The following is a 22,500-nucleotide window of genomic DNA, read 5'->3' on the forward strand; positions in this document are numbered from 1 at the left end:
ATTCCAAAGGCTAAACGTGAGAGGCTGCAGGGTCGACTCAGAGAGGTCTATGCATGTGAGAGGCTGAAAGCAAGGTCGACTCGGAGCGGTCTATGCATCGGGCGCGCTTGGGGCGACTACCAGTGCCAACCCCTTATCCCGCGACGCGTCCGACAAAGAGAACGTTCCAAGGCGGCAGAGGAGGTTACCAGCCGAAGGATGCAGTAGCAATAACAGGTATAGTTCCGCGGCGGCCGAGAAGACTCACCGCATAGGAATCGGGATGCGAGGCGAGGGATGCGGCGGGAAGGCCCCGACGGCTAAACGGAAGAGGCTGCAGGGCCGCCTCGGAATGGTCCAAGCATCGGATGCGATTGGGACGACTACCAGTGCCAACCCCTTATCCCGCGATGCGTCCGATACACAGATAGTTCCAAGGCGGCCGAGGAGCCTCACCGCATATCAATCGGGGTGCGAGGCGAGGGATGGGGCGGGAAGGCCCCAACGGCTAGACGGAAGAGGCTTCAGGGCCACCTCGGAATGGTCCAAGCATCGGACGCGCTTGGGGCGACTGCCAGTGCCAACCCCTTATCCCGCGATGCGTCCGATACACAGATGGTTCCAAGGCGGCCGAGGAGCCTCACCGCATAGCAATCGGGGGTGCGAGGCGAGGGATGGGGCGGGAAGGCCCCAACGGCTAGACGGAAGAGGCTTCAGGGCCGCCTAGGAATGGTCCAAGCATCGGACACGCTTGGGGCGACTACCAGTGACAGCCCCCTATCCCGCGATGCGTCCGATACGAAGATGGTTCCAAGGCGGCCGAGGAGCCTCACCGCATAGCAATCGGGGTGCGAGGTGGGGGATGCGGCGAGATGGCCCCAACGGCTAGACGGAAGAGGCCACAGGGCCGCGTCGGAATAGTCCAAGCATCGGACGCGCTTGGGGCGACTACCAGTGACAACCCCTTATCCCGCGATGCGTCCGATACGAAGATAGTTCCAAGGCGGCCGAGGAGCCTCACCGCATAGCAATCGGGGTGCGAGGTGGGGGATGCGGCGAGATGGCCCCAACGGCTAGACAGAAGAGGCTGCAGGGCCGCCTCGGAATAGTCCAAGCATCGGACGCGCTTGGGGCCACTACCAGTGACAACCCCTTATCCCGCGATGCGTCCGATACGAAGATAGTTCCAAGGCGGCCGAAGAGCCTCACCGCATAGCAATCGGGGTGCGAGGTGGGGGATGCGGCGAGATGGCCCCAACGGCTAGACGGAAGAGGCCACAGGGCCGCCTCGGAATAGTCCAAGCATCGGACGCGCTTGGGGCGACTACCAGTGACAACCCCTTATCCCGCGATGCGTCCGATACGAAGATAGTTCCCAGGCGGCCGAGGAGCCTCACCGCATAGCAATCGGGGTGCGAGGCGAGGGATGCGGCGAGATGGCCCCAAAGGCTAGACGGAAGAGGCTGCAGGGCTGCCTCGGAATAGTCCAAGCATCGGACGCGCTTGGGGCGACTACCACTGCCAACCCCTTATCCCGCGATGCGTCCGATACACAGATAGTTCCGAGGCGGCCGAGGAGGTGGGGGATGCAGCGAGATGGCCCCAACGGCTAGACGGAAGAGGCTGCAGGGCCGCCTCGGAATAGTCCAAGCATCGGACGCGCTTGGGGCGACTACCAGTGACAACCCCTTATCCCGCGATGCGTCCGATACACAGATAGTTCCGAGGCGGCCAAGGAGCCTCACCGCATAGCAATCGTGGTGCGAGGTGGGGGATGCGGCGAGATGGCCCCAACGGCTAGACGGAAGAGGCTGCAGGGCCGCCTCGGAATGGTCCAAGCATCGGATGCGCTTGGGGCGACTACCACTGCCAACCCCTTATCCCGCGATGCGTCCGATACACAGATAGTTCCAAGGCGGCCGAGGAGCCTCACAGCATAGCAATCAGGGTGCGAGGCGAGGGATGCGGCGAGAAAGCCCCAACGGCTAGAGGGAAGAGGCTTCAGGTCCGCCTCGGAATGGTCCAAGCATCGGACGCGCTTGGGGCGACTACCAGTGACAACCCCTTATCCCGCGACGCGTCCGATACACAGATAGTTCCAAGGCGGCCGAGGAGCCTCACCGCATAGCAATCGGGGTGCGAGGCGAGGGATGCGGCGAGAAGGACCCAACGGCTACACGGAAGAGGCTTCGGGGCCGCCTCGGAATGGTCCAAGCATCGGACGCGCTTGGGGCGACTACCAGTGACAACCCCTTATCCCACGACGCGTCCGATACACAGATAGTTCCAAGGCGGCCGAGGAGCCTCACCGCATAGCAATCGGGGTGCGAGGCGAGGGATGCGGCGAGAACGACCCAACGGCTACACGGAAGAGGCTTCGGGGCCGCCTCGGAATGGTCCAAGCATCGGACGCGCTTGGGGCGACTACCAGTGACAACCCCTTATCCCGCGACGCGTCCGATACACAGATAGTTCCAAGGCGGCCGAGGAGCCTCACCGCATAGCAATCGGGGTGCGAGGCGAGGGATGCGGCGAGAAGGACCCAACGGCTAGACGGAAGAGGCTTCGGGTCCGCCTCGGAATGGTCCAAGCATCGGACGCGCTTGGGGCGACTACCAGTGACAACCCCTTATCCCGCGACGCGTCCGATACACAGATAGTTCCAAGGCGGCCGAGGAGCCTCACCGCATAGCAATCGGGGTGCGAGGCGAGGGATGCGGCGAGAAGGACCCAACGGCTAGACGGAAGAGGCTTCGGGTCCGCCTCGGAATGGTCCAAGCATCGGACGCGCTTGGGGCGACTACCAGTGACAACCCCTTATCCCGCGACGCGTCCGATACACAGATAGTTCCAAGGCGGCCGAGGAGCCTCACCGCATAGCAATCGGGGTGCGAGGCGAGGGATGCGGCGAGAAGGACCCAACGGCTAGACGGAAGAGGCTTCGGGTCCGCCTCGGAATGGTCCAAGCATCGGACGCGCTTGGGGCGACTACCAGTGACAACCCCTTATCCCGCGACGCGTCCGATACACAGATAGTTCCGAGGCGGCCGAGGAGCCTCACCGCATAGCAATCGGGGTGCGAGGCGAAGGATGCGGCGAGAAGGACCCAACGGCTAGACGGAAGAGGCTTCGGGTCCGCCTCGGAATGGTCCAAGCATCGGACGCGCTTGGGGCGACTACCAGTGACAACCCCTTATCCCGCGACGCGTCCGATACACAGATAGTTCCAAGGCGGCCGAGGAGCCTCACCGCATAGCAATCGGGGTGCGAGGCGAGGGATGCGGCGAGAAGGACCCAACGGCTAGACGGAAGAGGCTTCAGGGCCGCCTCGGAATGGTCCAAGCATCGAACGCGCTTGGGGCGACTACCAGTGACAACCCCTTATCCCGCGACGCGTCCGATACACAGATAGTTCCGAGGCGGCCGAGGAGCCTCACCGCATAGCAATCGGGGTGCGAGGCGAGGGATGCGGCGAGAAGGACCCAACGGCTAGACGGAAGAGGCTTCAGGGCCGCCTCGGAATGGTCCAAGCATCGGACGCGCTTGGGGCGACTACCAGTGACAACCCCTTATCCCGCGACGCGTCCGATACACAGATAGTTCCGAGGCGGCCGAGGAGCCTCACCGCATAGCAATCGGGGTGCGAGGCGAGGGATGCGGCGAGAAGGACCCAACGGCTAGACGGAAGAGGCTTCAGGGCCGCCTCGGAATGGTCCAAGCATCGGACGCGCTTGGGGCGACTACCAATGACAACCCCTTATCCCGCGACGCGTCCGATACACAGATAGTTCCGAGGCGGCCGAGGAGCCTCACCGCATAGCAATCGGGGTGCGAGGCGAGGGATGCGGCGAGAAGGACCCAACGGCTAGACGGAAGAGGCTTCAGGGCCGCCTCGGAATGGTCCAAGCATCGGACGCGCTTGGGGCGACTACCAGTGACAACCCCTTATCCCGCGACGCGTCCGATACACAGATAGTTCCGAGGCGGCCGAGGAGCCTCACCGCATAGCAATCGGGGTGCGAGGCGAGGGATGCGGCGAGAAGGACCCAACGGCTAGACGGAAGAGGCTTCAGGGCCGCCTCGGAATGGTCCAAGCATCGGACGCGCTTGGGGCGACTACCGTTGCCAACCCCTTATCCCGCGATGCGTCTGATACACAGATAGTTCCGAGGCGGCCGAGGAGCCTCACCGCATAGCAATCGGGTTGCGAGGCAGATTATTGGGAAGGGAACCCCCTGGGATGCGGCTCAAGCAGTGCCCAAAGGGACTGGAATGCGGAATCACATCGAGAGACCCAAATGCTATACGAGGGCTCAAATCGAATTATCGATTTGGCCACGACATGGACGCATCGGAACGACTACCTTTGCCGAACCACTCGCAATTGCATCCATACCGAAACCAATAGACATTTCCGTTAGAGCCCTCGCATAGCATTCGGGAATCTCGCATGCCCCTCTAAATCGACCAATGCTGGCGCTCAATGAAAATCCGAGCGCTACCACCGTTCGAGCGCCAGCATTGGTCGAGTTAGAGGGGCACGGGGGAGAATGCTCCAGTCAACACCTCCCCTATATAAGTTATTTGTCCGATTCTCGCACAACCGTAGTCTGCCTCGTCGAATCAAACAACGGTCCCAGATTCCGACTTCCGTTCCGTAGAGACCCAAAAGCTAGATGGAGGCTCGCAAGAAAGAGAGTCGGCGCATAGCAATCGGGTTTCTCGAACGTTTAGGGACCGAGCTCACTTGCGGATAGGGCAAAATCCGCCAAGCAACCCAAAAGCTAGACGGGGGCTCGAATCGAATCGCCTAGGCGGCCACAACAACGACGTGTTGGATCGACTACCAGTGCCAAACCATTCAGCAAGACTAGTCTGTGTCGAGGCCGGATAGAGATTCTCAGAGAGCGCCCGCATAGCATTTAGGAGACCTGCCGCGTCCCTCACACTCGACAAATGGTGGTGCACGTTTATAAATCCGAGCGATCCCAACCCTTTCAAGCACCAACATCGGTCGAGATAGAGGGGCACGGAGGGGGCTGCGTGAGACAACACAGTCCCCTATATAAGTTATTTGTCCGATTCTCACACATCCGAAGAATGGTCATCAAATCGGACAACAGCCCAAACTTCCGACTTCCGTCCCAGAAAGCCCAAGAGCTATCTAAAACGTTCATGGCCGGAACTCGATCGCGGCTATACCAGTCCGCCAAGCAACCCAAAAGCTAGACTGGAGCTCTAGTCGAATCACCTCTGTGGCCATTGCAAGGACGTGTTGGAGCGACTACCATTGCCGAACCATTCCGCAGGTCGAGTCCATACCAAGGCCGCATAGAGATTCACGATGAGCTCCTGCATAGCAATCAGGAGACTTGCCGTGTCCATCACAATCGATAAATCCTGGTGCAAGATTTTTGCATCCGAGCGCTCCAACCAGTCGAGCACCAGCATCAATCGACATAAACGGGCACGGGGGGAGGATGCTCGAGAACACTACCTCCCCTATATAAGTTATTTGTCCGATTCTCAAGCAGCCGAAGTCTGGTCATCGAATCGGGTCAAAGACCACAACTTCCGACTTTACCCACAATGCAAGTCATCGAATCGAACATCGGCCCCCGAGTCGGACTCCATGCGTATGTCAGGTCATCGGACCCAAATTCCGCCTTCCTGCGCATGGCGGGCCATCAATATCAACTCGGTCATCGGACCCAAACTCCGCCTTTTTGCGTATGGCACGCCTTCAAATCGGTCATCGGACCCAAATTCCGCCTTCCTGTGCATGGCGGGCCATCAACATCAACTCGGTCATCGGACCCAAATTCCGCCTTTCTGCGCATGGCACGCCATCAACTCGGTCATCGGACCCAAATTCCGCCTTCCTGCGCATGGCAGGTCATCGGACACAAATTCAGACCTCGCCAATATGCCTACGTATCGAATCGGTCATCGGACCCAACTTCCGACTTCATCCATACTGTAGGGTCTTTGAGGTTGGCGCGGTGCGCTCAACCCAGGGAGTCGACCCATCGAAGCATACACCTCCCCTATATAAGCTATTTGTCCGATTCCCACACCTGTGTAGTTTGCACCTCTGACCAGGACATCGACCCCAACTTCCGAACTCGACTGCAACGACGGCACCAGCGCCTTGGTGCGCACCTTGCAACGCACAGTCCCAACATTCGCCTTCCTGCACATGGCAGGTCATCGGACCCAAATTCCGACCTCGCGAGTATGCCTACATATCGAATCGGTCATCGGACCCAACTTCCGACTTCATCCATACCGTAGGGTCTTTGAGGTTGGCGCGGTGCGCTCAACCCGGGGAGTCGACCCAACGAAGCATACACCTCCCCTATATAAGCTATTTGTCCGATTCCCACACCTGTGTAGTTTGCACCTCCGATCAAGACATCGACCCCAACTTCCGAACTCGCCTCCAACGACCGAACCAGCGCCTTGGTGCGCACCTTGCAACGCACAGTGCCAACATTCGCCTTCCTGCACGTGGCAGGTCATCGGACCCAAATTCCGACCTCGCGAGTATGCCTACATATCGAATCGGTCATCGGACCCAACTTCCGACTTCATCCATACCGTAGGGTCTTTGAGGTTGGCGCGGTGCGCTCAACCCGGGGAGTCGACCCAACGAAGCATACACCTCCCCTATATAAGCTATTTGTCCGATTCCCACACCTGTGTAGCTTGCACCTCCGATCAGGACATCGACCCCAACTTCCGAACTCGACTAAAAAGACCGCACCAGCGCCTTGGTGTGCACCTTGCAACGCACAGTGTCAACATTCGCCTTCCTGCACATGGCAGGTCATCGGACCCAAATTCCGACCTCATGAGCATACCTACTAATCGAATCGGTCATCGGACCCAACTTCCGACTTCATCCATACCGTAGGGTCTTTGAGGTTGGCGCGGTGCGCTCAACCTGGGGAGTCGACCCATCGAAGCATACACCTCCCCTATATAAGCTATTTGTCCGATTCCGACACCTGTGTAGTTTGCACCTCCGCTCAGGACATCGACCCCAACTTCCGAACTCGCCTGCAACGACCGAACCAGCGCCTTGGTGCGCACCAAAAGTGCGCACTTTTGGAGGGCACTTTTGTGCGCTCCAAAGGTGCGCACTTTTGGAGGGCACTTTTCTGCGCTCCAAAGGTGCGCACTTTTGGAGGGCACTTTTTGGAGGGCACTTTTCTGCGCTCCAAAGGTGCGCACTTTTGGAGGGCACTTTTTGGAGGGCACTTTTCTGCGCTCCAAAGGTGCGCACTTTTGGAGGGCACTTTTTGGAGGGCACTTTTCTGCGCTCCAAAGGTGCGCACTTTTGGAGGGCACTTTTTGGAGGGCACTTTTCTGCGCTCCAAAGGTGCGCACTTTTGGAGGGCACTTTTTGGAGGGCACTTTTCTGCGCTCCAAAGGTGCGCACTTTTGGAGGGCACTTTTTGGAGGGCACTTTTCTGCGCTCCAAAGGTGCGCACTTTTGGAGGGCACTTTTTGGAGGGCACTTTTCTGCGCTCCAAAGGTGCGCACTTTTGGAGGGCACTTTTTGGAGGGCACTTTTCTGCGCTCCAAAGGTGCGCACTTTTGGAGGGCACTTTTTGGAGGGCACTTTTCTGCGCTCCAAAGGTGCGCACTTTTGGAGGGCACTTTTTGGAGGGCACTTTTCTGCGCTCCAAAGGTGCGCACTTTTGGAGGGCACTTTTGTGCACTCCAAAGGTGCGCACTTTTGGAGGGCACTTTTCCTGTGCTCCAAAGGTGCACACCTAGGTGAGCACCTTCGACCACACCTTGTAGCACACCAAACTCTGACTTTCGACTTCATCCGCAATGCAGGGTCTTTGAGGTTGGCGCAATGCGCACAACCAGGGGAGTCGACCCATCAAACCCAACACCTCCCCTATATAAGCTATTTGTCTGATTCTCATACATGCGTAGCCTGCAGGAGCAATTAGGACATCGACCCCAACTTTCGGCTTCTAAACGAAAACAAGGTCTTTGAGGTTGGTGTAATGCGAACAACTAGGGGAGTCAACCCATCAAACCCAACACCTCCCCTATATAAGCTATTTGTCTGATTCTCATACATGTGTAGTCTACAGGAGCAATTAGGACATCGACCCCAACTTTTGACTTCTTAACGAAAACAAGGTCTTTGAGGTTGACGTAATGCGCACAACCAGGGGAGTCGACCCATCAAACCCAACACCTCCCCTATATAAGCTATTTGTCCGATTCTCATACATGTGTAGCCTGCAGGAGCCATTAGGACATTGACCCCAACTTTTGACTTCTTAACGAAAACAAGGTCTTTGAGGTTGGCGTAATGCGCACAACCAAGGGAGTTGACCCATCAAACCCAACACCTCCCCTATATAAGCTATTTGTCTGATTCTCATACATGTGTAGCCTGCAACAACGATTAGGACATCCACCCCAACTTCTGAATTCGTCTGCGTTGACCGCACCAAAGGTGCACGCCTTGGTGCTCACCAAAATCCGACTTCCGACTTCTTCTGCTATGCGGGGTCTTTGAGGTTGGCGCAGTGCGCACAACCAGGGGAGTCAACCCACCGAATGCAACACCTCCCCTATATAAGCTATTTGTCTGATTCTCATACATGCGTAGACTGCAGCAATGATTAGGACATCCACCCCAACTTTTGACTTCTTAAACAAGACAGGGTCTTTGAAGTTGGTGCAGTGCACACAACCAGGGGAGTCGACCCATCAAACGCAACACCTCCCCTATATAAAGCTATTTGTCCGATTCTCATACGTGTAGTCTGCAGCAGCGATTAGGACATCGACCCCAACTTCCGAATTCGTTTGCATTGACCGCACCAAAGGTGCACGCCTTGGTGTGCACCCTGGAGTGCACTTTGGTGCTCACCTCGGTGCACACTTTGGTGTGCACCTCGGTGTGCACCAAAGGTGCGCACCTTGGAGCGCACCAAAGGTGTACACTTTGGAGCGCACCACATAGGGTCTTTGAGAGGTTGGCGCAGTGCGCACACCAAGGTGGGTGTTGAGGTGCGTGCCGAGGTGGGTGGGTGCTAGGGTGCGCTCCATGGTGGGTGCCAGGGTGGGTGCGTGCTAGGGTGGATTCCAAAGAGGGTCATAGGGTGGGTGCCAAGGTGGGTTGGTGATATAGTGGGTTCAAAGGTGGGTACTAGGGTGGGTTCCAAGGTGGGTCACAAGTTGGGTGCCAGGATGCGTGGGTGTTAGGTTGGGTGCCAAGGTGGGCTCCTGCGTGGGTGGGTGCTAGGGTGGGTTTCAAGGTGGACGCGAGGGCGGGTGCCAAGGTGGGTAACAAGTTGGGTGTTAGGATGGGTGAGTGCTAGAGTGGGTGCCAAGGTGGGTGGGTGCTAAGGTGGATGCCAAGGTGGTTCACAGGGTGGGTGGGTTCTAGGGTGAGTTCCAAGGTGGGTCACAGGTTCAGTGCTAGGGTGGGTGTCAAGGCGGGTGTCGAGGTGCCTGGGTGCTAGGGTGTGGATGCCAATGTGGGTCATAGGGTGGGTACTAGGGTGGGCTGCAATGTGGGTGCCAAGGTGGGTAACATGCTCGGTGGGTTCTAAATTGGGTGCCAGGGTGGGTGTGCACCCACCTTGCCCGAGGTGGGTGCCAAGGTGCCAGTGTGGGTGGGTGCTAAGGTGGATGCCAAGGTGGGTGAGAAGGTGGGTGATAGGTTGAGTGGTAGGATGGGTGGGTGCCAAGATGGGTCACAGGGTGGGTGCAAGGGTGGGTAGGTGCTAGGGTTGGTGTCAGGGTGGGTGGGTGCTAGGTTGGGTTCCAAGGTGGGTGCGAGGGTGAGTGTCAAGGTGGGTCACAGGTTAGGTGCTAGGATGGGTGAGTGCTAGGGTGCAAAGGTGCCAGGGTGGGTGCTAGGATGGGTCGATGCTAGGGTGAGTGGCAAGGTGGGTCCACAAGTGTCAAGGTGGGTGCCGAGGTGGGTGCCAAGTCGGCGACTGCTATGGTGGATGCCAAGGTGGGTCACGGGGTGGGTGCCAAGTTGCTAGGTTGGGTTCCAAGGTGGGTGCCAACGTGGGTGCTAGGGTGCGTGGGTTAAAGGGTGTGTCACAACGTGGGTGCCAGGATGGGTGCGCACCCACACTGGCCAAGACGGGTGCGGGTGCAAGGTTGGGTTCCAAGCCCGGTCACAGGCTGGGTGCTAGGATGGGTGGGTGCCAAGGTGGGCACCAGGGTGGGTGCACCCACCCTGGCCAAGGTGGGTCACGGGGTGGGTCCTAGGGTGGGTAACGGGGTGGGTACTAAGGTGCGTGCCAAGGTGGGTCATAGGGTGGGTGCCAAGGTGGGCACCAGGGTGGGTGTGCACCAACCCTAGCCAGGGTAGGTCACGGGGTGGTTGTCGGGGTGGGCGTCAAGGAGCCAAGGTGGGTGGCAAGTAGCCAAGTTGCGTGCCAAGGTGGGTGTCGGGGTGGGTGCCAAGGATCCAAGGTGGGTGCCAAGGAACCAAGGTGGGTGTCTGGGTGGGTGCCGAGGTGGGAGCCAGGGTGGGTCCCAAGGTGAGTGCAAAGGTGGGTGCCAGGGTCAAGGTGAGTGCCAATGTGGGTTCCAAGGTGCCAGGGTCAGGGTGAGTGCCAATGTGGGTTCAAAGGTGCTAAGTTGGGTGCGAGGTTGGGTGCGAGGGTGGGTGGGTGCCAAGGTGTGCTAGGTGGAAGCCCGGGTGGGTCGGCATCCCATGGGTGTCGAGTTGGGTGCCTGATGGGTGCTTCTTGTCAAGTTTTAGTCGTCGGGACTCATTTCGAGCCTTAGAGGTCGTTTCTTGTCCGGTTGCCCTGTCTTCGACCTGGGAACCCAATTTTGGTCCTCGGGTCCCATTTTTTTTTGTCTCGCATCCCACTTTTGGCCTGTGGCCTTTTCGGGGTCGATTCTCGTTTTGGGCATCAGAGCATGTTTCTTCTCCTAAAACCCAATATTTGTTTATTAAGTCTCGGAACACATTTTTGTTCTCGTGGACCCATCATGGGTCTTGGAACGCATTTGTGGTCCTTGGGTCCCATTTTGCATCCCGAAACTTGTGTTTTGGTGCTTGATCCCTATTTTGGGTGCCCACCTTGCACCAAGTGCGCACCCGGGGCAAACCGAGCGCCTTGGTGCACCGGGGCAAGATCGAGCGTGCACCCGAGGCGCCCCGAACATGCACCAAGGTGCACTCGGCCCACATGTGAGCGCAGGTCGTTGCGCCCGAGGTGGTGTGTGGGCACCGCGTTGCAGACGGGACACTGCACGCACACGACGCCCCCTCCAGGTGCACGCACGTAGGCCGGGCCGGGTGCACACCCGACGCCCTAGCAAGGTGCGCGCACCCGGGCAGGGCTCACACTTGGCGAACGGGGCGCACTTCGCGAGGGAGGGTGTGCACCTCGACGGGGGTGGGTGGCCGGGGTGGATTCGCACGTGGGTCGCGGTTTGCTAAGTACACACTGCGACAAGCTCATAACGGGTGCGATCATACCAGCGTTAGTGCACCGGATCCCATCAGAACTCCGCAGTTAAGCGCGCTTGGGCCGGAGTAGTACTGGGATGGGTGACCTCCCGGGAAGTCCCGGTGTTGCACCCTTTTTTAGTTTTTCGCCGGGCGTCGCAATGCTATTTGAATAAACCTTTTGCCCGTTTGCGTTCTCGTCGGGGCCGGGCCGGGCCGGGGTGCGCTGCCCGCACTACCGCGCGCGCGGGGGCGACACCGAGCACGCACCCGAGGCGCCCCGAGCACACAGGCCACGGTGCAACCCGGGCGTTGTGCGCGCACCCCGGTGCGCCCGAGGTGCTGCGCGCGCACCCAGGTGAAATCGGTGTGCACCTCGGCCAGTGCGCGCTCGGTCGAGTCGCGCACGTTGGCCAAGGTGCACGGTGATGTTTCTTACTCTAAGGTTCCGCACCAGACGCCCGGGACAGGTGAGCGAAGCTGGGCGGGGCCGGGTGCGCGGCCGGGGCAGGTGCACGCAGCTGGAGAGAGCTTTGGAGCACACTTCGGAGCGCACCAATGATGCGCTCCATTCAAAAGTTTCCTGAAAAGGCAAAAAAAGTTGAGATTATAGAATTTCCCACTTGAGAGATTGTAAAAAAAAAAAATTTAAAATGAAGGAAACGCGGGTGCCAAGGTGTGCGCAGCCCAGCCAAGGTGTGCGCACCAAGGCGCCCACCCTGGCGAAGGTGCACGCAAGGTGCGCACCCGAGGCAAACCGGACAATTAACCCAACTTTCGACTTCGCGCGCACCTTGGAGCGCACTTCGGAGCGCTCCTTGGTGCGCACCAATCTTGGGCACCTCGGAGTGCACCATGGCGCCCACCAAGGTGCGCACCCGGGGCAAACCGAGCTCCGACTTCGTGCGCACCTTGGAGCGCACGAAAGGTGCGCACCATGGCGCCCACCAAGGTGCGCAGCCCAGCCAAGGCGTGCGCATCAAGGTGCGCACCCTGGCGAAGGTGCGCACCCGGGGCAAACCGAGCTCCGACTTCGTGCGCACCTTGGAGCGCACAAAAGGTGCGCAACCCAGCCAAGGTGTGCGCACCCCGGTCAAACCGAGCTCCGAATCGTGCGCACCAGAGGTGCACGCCATCGTGCGCACCTTGGAGCACACTTCGGAGCCCTCCTTGGTGCGCGCCGATGTTGCGCACCTCGGAGCGCACCCGGGGAAAACAATGCAATTAACCCGACTTTCGACTTCGTGGGCACCTCGGAGCGCTCTCGGGTTCGCACCTCGGAGCACACCGAGGTGCGCACCTTTGATGCGCTGCCTTCACCAATTTCCAGAAAAGGCAAGAAAACATTGAGAAGGTGTGCGCACCGAGGTGCCCACCCTGGCGAAGGTGCACGCGAGGTGCGCACCCGGGGCAAACCGGGCTCCGACTTCGTGCACGCCGCACCTTGGAGCACACTTCGGAGCGCTCCTTGGTGCGCACCAGGGCGCGCAACCCAGCCGAGGTGCCCACCCCGGCGAAGGTGCACGCGAGGTGCGCACCCGGGGCAAACCGGGCTCCGACTTCGTGCACGCCATGGTGCCCACCGCGGCGAAGGTGCACGCGAGGTGCGCACCCGGGGCAAACCGGGCTCCGACTTCGTGCACGCCGCACCTTGGAGCACACTTCGGAGCGCTCCTTGGTGCGCACCATGGTGCCCACCAGGGCGCGCAACCCCGCCGAAGGTGCACGCGAGGTGCGCACCCGGGGCAAACCGGGCTCCGACTTCGTGCACGCCGCACCTTGGAGCACACTTCGGAGCGCTCCTTGGTGCGCACCATGGTGCCCACCAGGGCGCGCAACCCCGCCGAAGGTGCACGCGAGGTGCGCACCCGGGGCAAACCGGGCTCCGACTTCGTGCACGCCATGGTGCGCACCGCGGCGAAGGTGCGCACCCGGGGCAAACCGGGCTCCGACTTCGTGCACGCCGCACCTTGGAGCACACTTCGGAGCGCTCCTTGGTGCGCACCAGGGCGCGCAACCCAGCCGAGGTGCCCACCCCGGCGAAGGTGCACGCGAGGTGCGTACCCGGGGCAAACCGGGCTCCGACTTCGTGCACGCCGCACCTTGGAGCACACTTCGGAGCGCTCCTTGGTGCGCACCATGGTGCCCACCAGGCCGCGCAACCCAGCCAAGGTGTGCGCACCAAGGTGCACGCGAGGTGCGCACCCGGGGCAAACCGGGGTCCGACTTCGTGCACGCCGCACCTTGGAGCACACATCGGGGCGCTCCCGGGTTCGCACCGGCGTTGCGCACCGTGGTGGGCACCTCGGAGCACACCAAGGTGGGCAGCGAGGTGCGCACCTTTGATGCGATGCCTTCACTAATTTCCATAAAAGGCAAAAAAAAAACGAGATTTTAAAATTTCCGTTTTGAAAGATAGTGAGAAAAAGGGAATGCTGGTGCCATCTTGAGCCCGCCCTGGTGCGCAGCCCAGCCAAGGTGTGCGCACCAAGGTGCCCACCCTGGCGAAGGTGCGCGCCCGGGCAATTAACCCAACTTCCAACTTCGCGCGCGCCAGGGTGGGAGCGCACCCAACAACCGGGCCTGGGAAGAGCCAATGCGAGAAACCCCACCAAACGCTCTGACAAAAAAAGAGGGGGCGCTCCAGTAACCCCGCTTCGGAGCGCACCCTGGGCAAACCCAGCCAAGGTGCCCACCCCGGCCAAGGTGCAGGCGAGGTGCGCACCCGGGGCAAACCGGGCTCCGACAACGTGCACGCCGCACCTTGGAGCACACTTCGTAGCGCTCCCGGGTGCGCACCTCAGAGCACACCAAGGTGGGCAGCGAGGTGCGCACCTTTGATGCGCTGCCTTCACTAATTTCCAGAAAAGGCAAAAAAAAAAGGAGATTTTAAAATTTCCGTTTTGAAAGATAGTGAAAAAAACGGAACGCGCGTGCCATCTTGAGCCCGCCCTGGTGCGCAGCCCAGGTAAGGTGCCCACCCTGGCAAAGGTGCGCACCCGGGCAATTAACCCTACTTCCGACTTCGTGCGCGCCAGGGTGGCAACCGGGCCTCGGAAGAGCCAATGCGAGAAACCCCACCAAACGCTCCGACAAAAAAAGAGGCGGCGCTCCAATAACCCCGCTTCGGAGCGCAGCCGGGGCAAACCCAGCCAAGGTGCCCACCCCGACGAAGGTGCACGCGAGGTGCGCACCCGGGGCAAACCGGGCTCCGACAACGTGCACGCAGCACCTTGGAGCACACTTCGAAGCACTCCCGGGTGCCCACCGGCGTTGCGCACCGTGGTGGGCAGCGAGGTGCGCACCTTTGATGCGCTGCCTTCACTAATTTCCAGAAAAAGGCAAAAAAAAATGAGATTTTAAAATTTCCGTTTTGAAAGATAGTGAAAAAAAAGGAACGCGGGTGCCATCTTGAGCCCGCCCTGGTGCGCAGCCCAGGCAAGGCATGCGCACCAAGGTGCCCACCCGAGGTGCACACCCGGGGCAAACCGGGCTCCGACTTCGTGCAGGCCGCACCTTGGAGCACACTTCGGAGCGCTCCTTGGTGCGCACCATGGTGCCCACCAGGGCGCGCAACCCAGCCAAGGTCTGCACACCAAGGTGCCCACCCCGGCGAAGGTGCACGCGAGGTGCGCACCCGGGGCAAACCGGGCTCCGACTTCGTGCACGCCATGGTGCCCACCGCGGCGAAGGTGCACGCGAGGTGCGCACCCGGGGCAAACCGGGCTCCGACTTCGTGCACGCCGCACCTTGGAGCACACTTCGGAGCGCTCCTTGGTGCGCACCATGGTGCCCACCAGGGCGCGCAACCCAGCCAAGGTGTGCGCACCAAGGTGCACGCGAGGTGCGCACCCGGGGCAAACCGGGGTCCGACTTCGTGCACGCCGCACCTTGGAGCACACATCGGAGCGCTCCCAGGTTCGCACCAGCGTTGCGCACCTTTGATGCGCTGCCTTCACTAATTTCCAGAAAAGGCAAAAAAAAACGATATTTTAAAATTTCCGTTCTGAAAGATAGTGAAAAAAACGGAACGCGGGTGCCATCTTGAGCCCTTCCTGGTGCGCAGCCCAGGCAAGTTGTGCGCACCAAGGTGCCCACCCTGGCGGAGGTGCGCGCCCGGGGCAAACCGGGCTCCGACTTCGTGCACTGCATGGTGCCCACCAAGGCGCGCAACCCAGCCAAGGTGCCCACCGCAGCGAAGGTGCACGCGAGGTGCACACCCGGGGCAAACCGGGCTCCGACTTCGTGCACGCCGCACCTTGGAGCACACTTCAGAGCGCTCCTTGGTGCGCACCAGGGCGCGCAACCCAGCCGAGGTGCCCACCCCGGCGAAGGTGCACGCGAGGTGCGCACCCGGGGCAAACCGGGCTCCGACTTCGTGCACGCCATGGTGCCCACCGCGGCGAAGGTGCGCACCCGGGGCAAACCGGGCTCCGACTTCGTGCACGCCGCACCTTGGAGCACACTTCGGAGCGCTCCTTGGTGCGCACCATGGTGCCCACCAGGCCGCGCAACCCAGCCAAGGTGTGCGCACCAAGGTGCACGCGAGGTGCGCACCCGGGGCAAACCGGGGTCCGACTTCGTGCACGCCGCACCTTGGAGCACACATCGGGGCGCTCCCGGGTTCGCACCGGCGTTGCGCACCGTGGTGGGCACCTCGGAGCACACCAAGGTGGGCAGCGAGGTGCGCACCTTTGATGCGATGCCTTCACTAATTTCCATAAAAGGCAAAAAAAAAACGAGATTTTAAAATTTCCGTTTTGAAAGATAGTGAGAAAAAGGGAATGCTGGTGCCATCTTGAGCCCGCCCTGGTGCGCAGCCCAGCCAAGGTTTGCGCACCAAGGTGCCCACCCTGGCGAAGGTGCGCGCCCGGGCAATTAACCCAACTTCCAACTTCGCGCGCGCCAGGGTGGGAGCGCACCCAACAACCGGGCCTGGGAAGAGCCAATGCGAGAAACCCCACCAAACTCTCTGACAAAAAAAGAGGGGGCGCTCCAGTAACCCCGCTTCGGAGCGCACCCTGGGCAAACCCAGCCAAGGTGCCCACCCCGGCCAAGGTGCAGGCGAGGTGCGCACCCGGGGCAAACCGGGCTCCGACAACGTGCACGCCGCACCTTGGAGCACACTTCGTAGCGCTCCCGGGTGCGCACCTCAGAGCACACCAAGGTGGGCAGCGAGGTGCGCACCTTTGATGCGCTGCCTTCACTAATTTCCAGAAAAGGCAAAAAAAAAAGGAGATTTTAAAATTTCCGTTTTGAAAGATAGTGAAAAAAACGGAACGCGCGTGCCATCTTGAGCCCGCCCTGGTGCGCAGCCCAGGTAAGGTGCCACCCTGGCAAAGGTGCGCACCCGGGCAATTAACCCTACTTCCGACTTCGTGCGCGCCAGGGTGGCAACCGGGCCTCGGAAGAGCCAATGCGAGAAACCCCACCAAACGCTCCGACAAAAAAAGAGGCGGCGCTCCAATAACCCCGCTTCGGAGCGCAGCCGGGGCAAACCAAGCCAAGGTGCCCACCCCGACGAAGGTGCACGCGAGGTGCGCACCCGGGGCAAACCGGGCTCCGACAACGTGCACGCAACACCTTGGAGCACACTTCGAAGCACTCCCGGGTGCCCACCGGCGTTGCGCACCGTGGTGGGCAGCGAGGTGCGCACCTTTGATGCGCTGCCTTCACTAATTTCCAGAAAAAGGCAAAAAAAAATGAGATTTTAAAATTTCCGTTTTGAAAGATAGTGAAAAAAAAGGAACGCGGGTGCCATCTTGAGCCCGCCCTGGTGCGCAGCCCAGGCAAGGCATGCGCACCAAGGTGCCCACCCGAGGTGCACACCCGGGGCAAACCGGGCTCCGACTTCGTGCAGGCCGCACCTTGGAGCACACTTCGGAGCGCTCCTTGGTGCGCACCATGGTGCCCACCAGGGCGCACCCGGGGCAAACCGGGCTCCGACTTTGTGCACGCCGCACCTTGGAGCACACATCGGAGCGCTCCCAGGTTCGCACCAGCGTTGCGCACCTTTGATGCGCTGCCTTCACTAATTTCCAGAAAAGGCAAAAAAAAACGATATTTTAAAATTTCCGTTCTGAAAGATAGTGAAAAAAACGGAACGCGGGTGCCATCTTGAGCCCTTCCTGGTGCGCAGCCCAGGCAAGTTGTGCGCACCAAGGTGCCCACCCTGGCGGAGGTGCGCGCCCGGGGCAAACCGGGCTCCGACTTCGTGCACTGCATGGTGCCCACCAAGGCGCGCAACCCAGCCAAGGTGCCCACCGCAGCGAAGGTGCACGCGAGGTGCGCACCCGAGGTGCACACCCGGGGCAAACCGGGCTCCGACTTCGTGCACGCCGCACCTTGGAGCACACTTCAGAGCGCTCCTTGGTACGCACCAGGGCGCGCAACCCAGCCAAGGTGCTCACCCCGGCGAAGGTGCACGCGAGGTGCGCACCCGGGGCAAACCGGGCTCGGACTTCGTGCACGCCGCACCTTGGAGCACACATCGGAGCGCTCCCGGGTTCGCACCAGCATTGCGCACCTTTGATGCGCTGCCTTCACTAATTTCCAGAAAAGGCAAAAAAAAGAAAAAAATGAGATTTTAAAATTTCCGTTTTGAAAGATAGTGAAAAAAACGGAACGCGGGTGCCATCTTGAGCCCGCCCTGGTGTGCAGCCCAGGCAAGTTGTGCGCACCAAGGCACCCACCCTGGCCAAGGTGGGTCACGGGGTGGGTCCTAGGGTGGGTAACGGGGTGGGTACTAAGGTGCGTGCCAAGGTGGGTCATAGGGTGGGTGCCAAGGTGGGCACCAGGGTGGGTGTGCACCAACCCTAGCCAGGGTAGGTCACGGGGTGGTTGTCGGGGTGGGCGTCAAGGAGCCAAGATGGGTGGCAAGTAGCCAAGTTGCGTGCCAAGGTGGGTGTCGGGGTGGGTGCCAAGGATCCAAGGTGGGTGCCAAGGAACCAAGGTGGGTGTCTGGGTGGGTGCCGAGGTGGGAGCCAGGGTGGGTCCCAAGGTGAGTGCAAAGGTGGGTGCCAGGGTCAAGGTGAGTGCCAATGTGGGTTCCAAGGTGCCAGGGTCAGGGTGAGTGCCAATGTGGGTTCAAAGGTGCTAAGTTGGGTGCGAGGTTGGGTGCGAGGGTGGGTGGGTGCCAAGGTGTGCTAGGTGGAAGCCCGGGTGGGTCGGCATCCCATGGGTGTCGAGTTGGGTGCCTGATGGGTGCTTCTTGTCAAGTTTTAGTCGCCGGGACTCATTTCGAGCCTTAGAGGTCGTTTCTTGTCCGGTTGCCCTGTCTTCGACCTGGGAACCCAATTTTGGTCCTCGGGTCCCATTTTTTTTTGTCTCGCATCCCACTTTTGGCCTGTGGCCTTTTCGGGGTCGATTCTCGTTTTGGGCATCAGAGCATGTTTCTTCTCCTAAAACCCAATATTTGTTTATTAAGTCTCGGAACACATTTTTGTTCTCGTGGACCCATCATGGGTCTTGGAACGCATTTGTGGTCCTTGGGTCCCATTTTGCATCCCGAAACTTGTGTTTTGGTGCTTGATCCCTATTTTGGGTGCCCACCTTGCACCAAGTGCGCACCCGGGGCAAACCGAGCGCCTTGGTGCACCGGGGCAAGATCGAGCGTGCACCCGAGGCGCCCCGAACATGCACCAAGGTGCACTCGGCCCACATGTGAGCGCAGGTCGTTGCGCCCGAGGTGGTGTGTGGGCACCGCGTTGCAGACGGGACACTGCACGCACACGACGCCCCCTCCAGGTGCACGCACGTAGGCCGGGCCGGGTGCACACCCGACGCCCTAGCAAGGTGCGCGCACCCGGGCAGGGCTCACACTTGGCGAACGGGGCGCACTTCGCGAGGGAGGGTGTGCACCTCGACGGGGGTGGGTGGCCGGGGTGGATTCGCACGTGGGTCGCGGTTTGCTAAGTACACACTGCGACAAGCTCATAACGGGTGCGATCATACCAGCGTTAGTGCACCGGATCCCATCAGAACTCCGCAGTTAAGCGCGCTTGGGCCGGAGTAGTACTAGGATGGGTGACCTCCCGGGAAGTCCCGGTGTTGCACCCTTTTTTAGTTTTTCGCCGGGCGTCGCAATGCTATTTGAATAAACCTTTTGCCCGTTTGCGTTCTCGTCGGGGCCGGGCCGGGCCGGGGTGCGCTGCCCGCACTACCGCGCGCGCGGGGGCGACACCGAGCGCGCACCCGAGGCGCCCCGAGCACACAGGCCACGGTGCAACCCGGGCGTTGTGCGCGCACCCCGGTGCGCCCGAGGTGCTGCGCGCGCACCCAGGTGAAATCGGTGTGCACCTCGGCCAGTGCGCGCTCGGTCGAGTCGCGCACGTTGGCCAAGGTGCACGGTGATGTTTCTTACTCTAAGGTTCCGCACCAGACGCCCGGGACAGGTGAGCGAAGCTGGGCGGGGCCGGGTGCGCGGCCGGGGCAGGTGCACGCAGCTGGAGAGAGCTTTGGAGCACACTTCGGAGCGCACCAATGATGCGCTCCATTCAAAAGTTTCCTGAAAAGGCAAAAAAAGTTGAGATTATAGAATTTCCCACTTGAGAGATTGTAAAAAAAAAAAATTTAAAATGAAGGAAACGCGGGTGCCAAGGTGTGCGCAGCCCAGCCAAGGTGTGCGCACCAAGGCGCCCACCCTGGCGAAGGTGCACGCAAGGTGCGCACCCGAGGCAAACCGGACAATTAACCCAACTTTCGACTTCGCGCGCACCTTGGAGCGCACTTCGGAGCGCTCCTTGGTGCGCACCAATCTTGGGCACCTCGGAGTGCACCATGGCGCCCACCAAGGTGCGCACCCGGGGCAAACCGAGCTCCGACTTCGTGCGCACCTTGGAGCGCACGAAAGGTGCGCACCATGGCGCCCACCAAGGTGCGCAGCCCAGCCAAGGCGTGCGCATCAAGGTGCGCACCCTGGCGAAGGTGCGCACCCGGGGCAAACCGAGCTCCGACTTCGTGCGCACCTTGGAGCGCACAAAAGGTGCGCAACCCAGCCAAGGTGTGCGCACCCCGGTCAAACCGAGCTCCGAATCGTGCGCACCAGAGGTGCACGCCATCGTGCGCACCTTGGAGCACACTTCGGAGCCCTCCTTGGTGCGCGCCGATGTTGCGCACCTCGGAGCGCACCCGGGGAAAACAATGCAATTAACCCGACTTTCGACTTCGTGGGCACCTCGGAGCGCTCTCGGGTTCGCACCTCGGAGCACACCGAGGTGCCCACCCTGGCGAAGGTGCACGCGAGGTGCGCACCCGGGGCAAACCGGGCTCCGACTTCGTGCACGCCGCACCTTGGAGCACACTTCGGAGCGCTCCTTGGTGCGCACCAGGGCGCGCAACCCAGCCGAGGTGCCCACCCCGGCGAAGGTGCACGCGAGGTGCGCACCCGGGGCAAACCGGGCTCCGACTTCGTGCACGCCATGGTGCCCACCGCGGCGAAGGTGCACGCGAGGTGCGCACCCGGGGCAAACCGGGCTCCGACTTCGTGCACGCCGCACCTTGGAGCACACTTCGGAGCGCTCCTTGGTGCGCACCATGGTGCCCACCAGGGCGCGCAACCCCGCCGAAGGTGCACGCGAGGTGCGCACCCGGGGCAAACCGGGCTCCGACTTCGTGCACGCCGCACCTTGGAGCACACTTCGGAGCGCTCCTTGGTGCGCACCATGGTGCCCACCAGGGCGCGCAACCCCGCCGAAGGTGCACGCGAGGTGCGCACCCGGGGCAAACCGGGCTCCGACTTCGTGCACGCCATGGTGCGCACCGCGGCGAAGGTGCGCACCCGGGGCAAACCGGGCTCCGACTTCGTGCACGCCGCACCTTGGAGCACACTTCGGAGCGCTCCTTGGTGCGCACCAGGGCGCGCAACCCAGCCGAGGTGCCCACCCCGGCGAAGGTGCACGCGAGGTGCGTACCCGGGGCAAACCGGGCTCCGACTTCGTGCACGCCGCACCTTGGAGCACACTTCGGAGCGCTCCTTGGTGCGCACCATGGTGCCCACCAGGCCGCGCAACCCAGCCAAGGTGTGCGCACCAAGGTGCACGCGAGGTGCGCACCCGGGGCAAACCGGGGTCCGACTTCGTGCACGCCGCACCTTGGAGCACACATCGGGGCGCTCCCGGGTTCGCACCGGCGTTGCGCACCGTGGTGGGCACCTCGGAGCACACCAAGGTGGGCAGCGAGGTGCGCACCTTTGATGCGATGCCTTCACTAATTTCCATAAAAGGCAAAAAAAAAACGAGATTTTAAAATTTCCGTTTTGAAAGATAGTGAGAAAAAGGGAATGCTGGTGCCATCTTGAGCCCGCCCTGGTGCGCAGCCCAGCCAAGGTGTGCGCACCAAGGTGCCCACCCTGGCGAAGGTGCGCGCCCGGGCAATTAACCCAACTTCCAACTTCGCGCGCGCCAGGGTGGGAGCGCACCCAACAACCGGGCCTGGGAAGAGCCAATGCGAGAAACCCCACCAAACGCTCTGACAAAAAAAGAGGGGGCGCTCCAGTAACCCCGCTTCGGAGCGCACCCTGGGCAAACCCAGCCAAGGTGCCCACCCCGGCCAAGGTGCAGGCGAGGTGCGCACCCGGGGCAAACCGGGCTCCGACAACGTGCACGCCGCACCTTGGAGCACACTTCGTAGCGCTCCCGGGTGCGCACCTCAGAGCACACCAAGGTGGGCAGCGAGGTGCGCACCTTTGATGCGCTGCCTTCACTAATTTCCAGAAAAGGCAAAAAAAAAAGGAGATTTTAAAATTTCCGTTTTGAAAGATAGTGAAAAAAACGGAACGCGCGTGCCATCTTGAGCCCGCCCTGGTGCGCAGCCCAGGTAAGGTGCCCACCCTGGCAAAGGTGCGCACCCGGGCAATTAACCCTACTTCCGACTTCGTGCGCGCCAGGGTGGCAACCGGGCCTCGGAAGAGCCAATGCGAGAAACCCCACCAAACGCTCCGACAAAAAAAGAGGCGGCGCTCCAATAACCCCGCTTCGGAGCGCAGCCGGGGCAAACCCAGCCAAGGTGCCCACCCCGACGAAGGTGCACGCGAGGTGCGCACCCGGGGCAAACCGGGC

The 22,500-nt window shown here is 60.9% G+C and overlaps 2 non-coding genes across 2 annotated transcripts; both read left to right on the plus strand.

Moving 5' to 3' along the window:
• The first annotated feature begins 11,459 nt into the window (after window positions 1–11,459).
• Window positions 11,460–11,578, plus strand: LOC131870467 (5S ribosomal RNA). The gene has a single exon (XR_009368776.1). It is a non-coding gene; the product is annotated as a 5S ribosomal RNA (ribosomal RNA).
• Window positions 11,579–19,382: 7,804 nt separating this feature from the next.
• On the plus strand, window positions 19,383–19,501 carry LOC131870444 (5S ribosomal RNA). Its single transcript, XR_009368754.1, has one exon. It is a non-coding gene; the product is annotated as a 5S ribosomal RNA (ribosomal RNA).
• Window positions 19,502–22,500: the final 2,999 nt, after the last annotated feature.

This window comes from Cryptomeria japonica, unplaced genomic scaffold, assembly GCF_030272615.1.
Source record: "Cryptomeria japonica unplaced genomic scaffold, Sugi_1.0 HiC_scaffold_330, whole genome shotgun sequence".
Taxonomy (NCBI): Eukaryota; Viridiplantae; Streptophyta; class Pinopsida; order Cupressales; family Cupressaceae; genus Cryptomeria; species Cryptomeria japonica.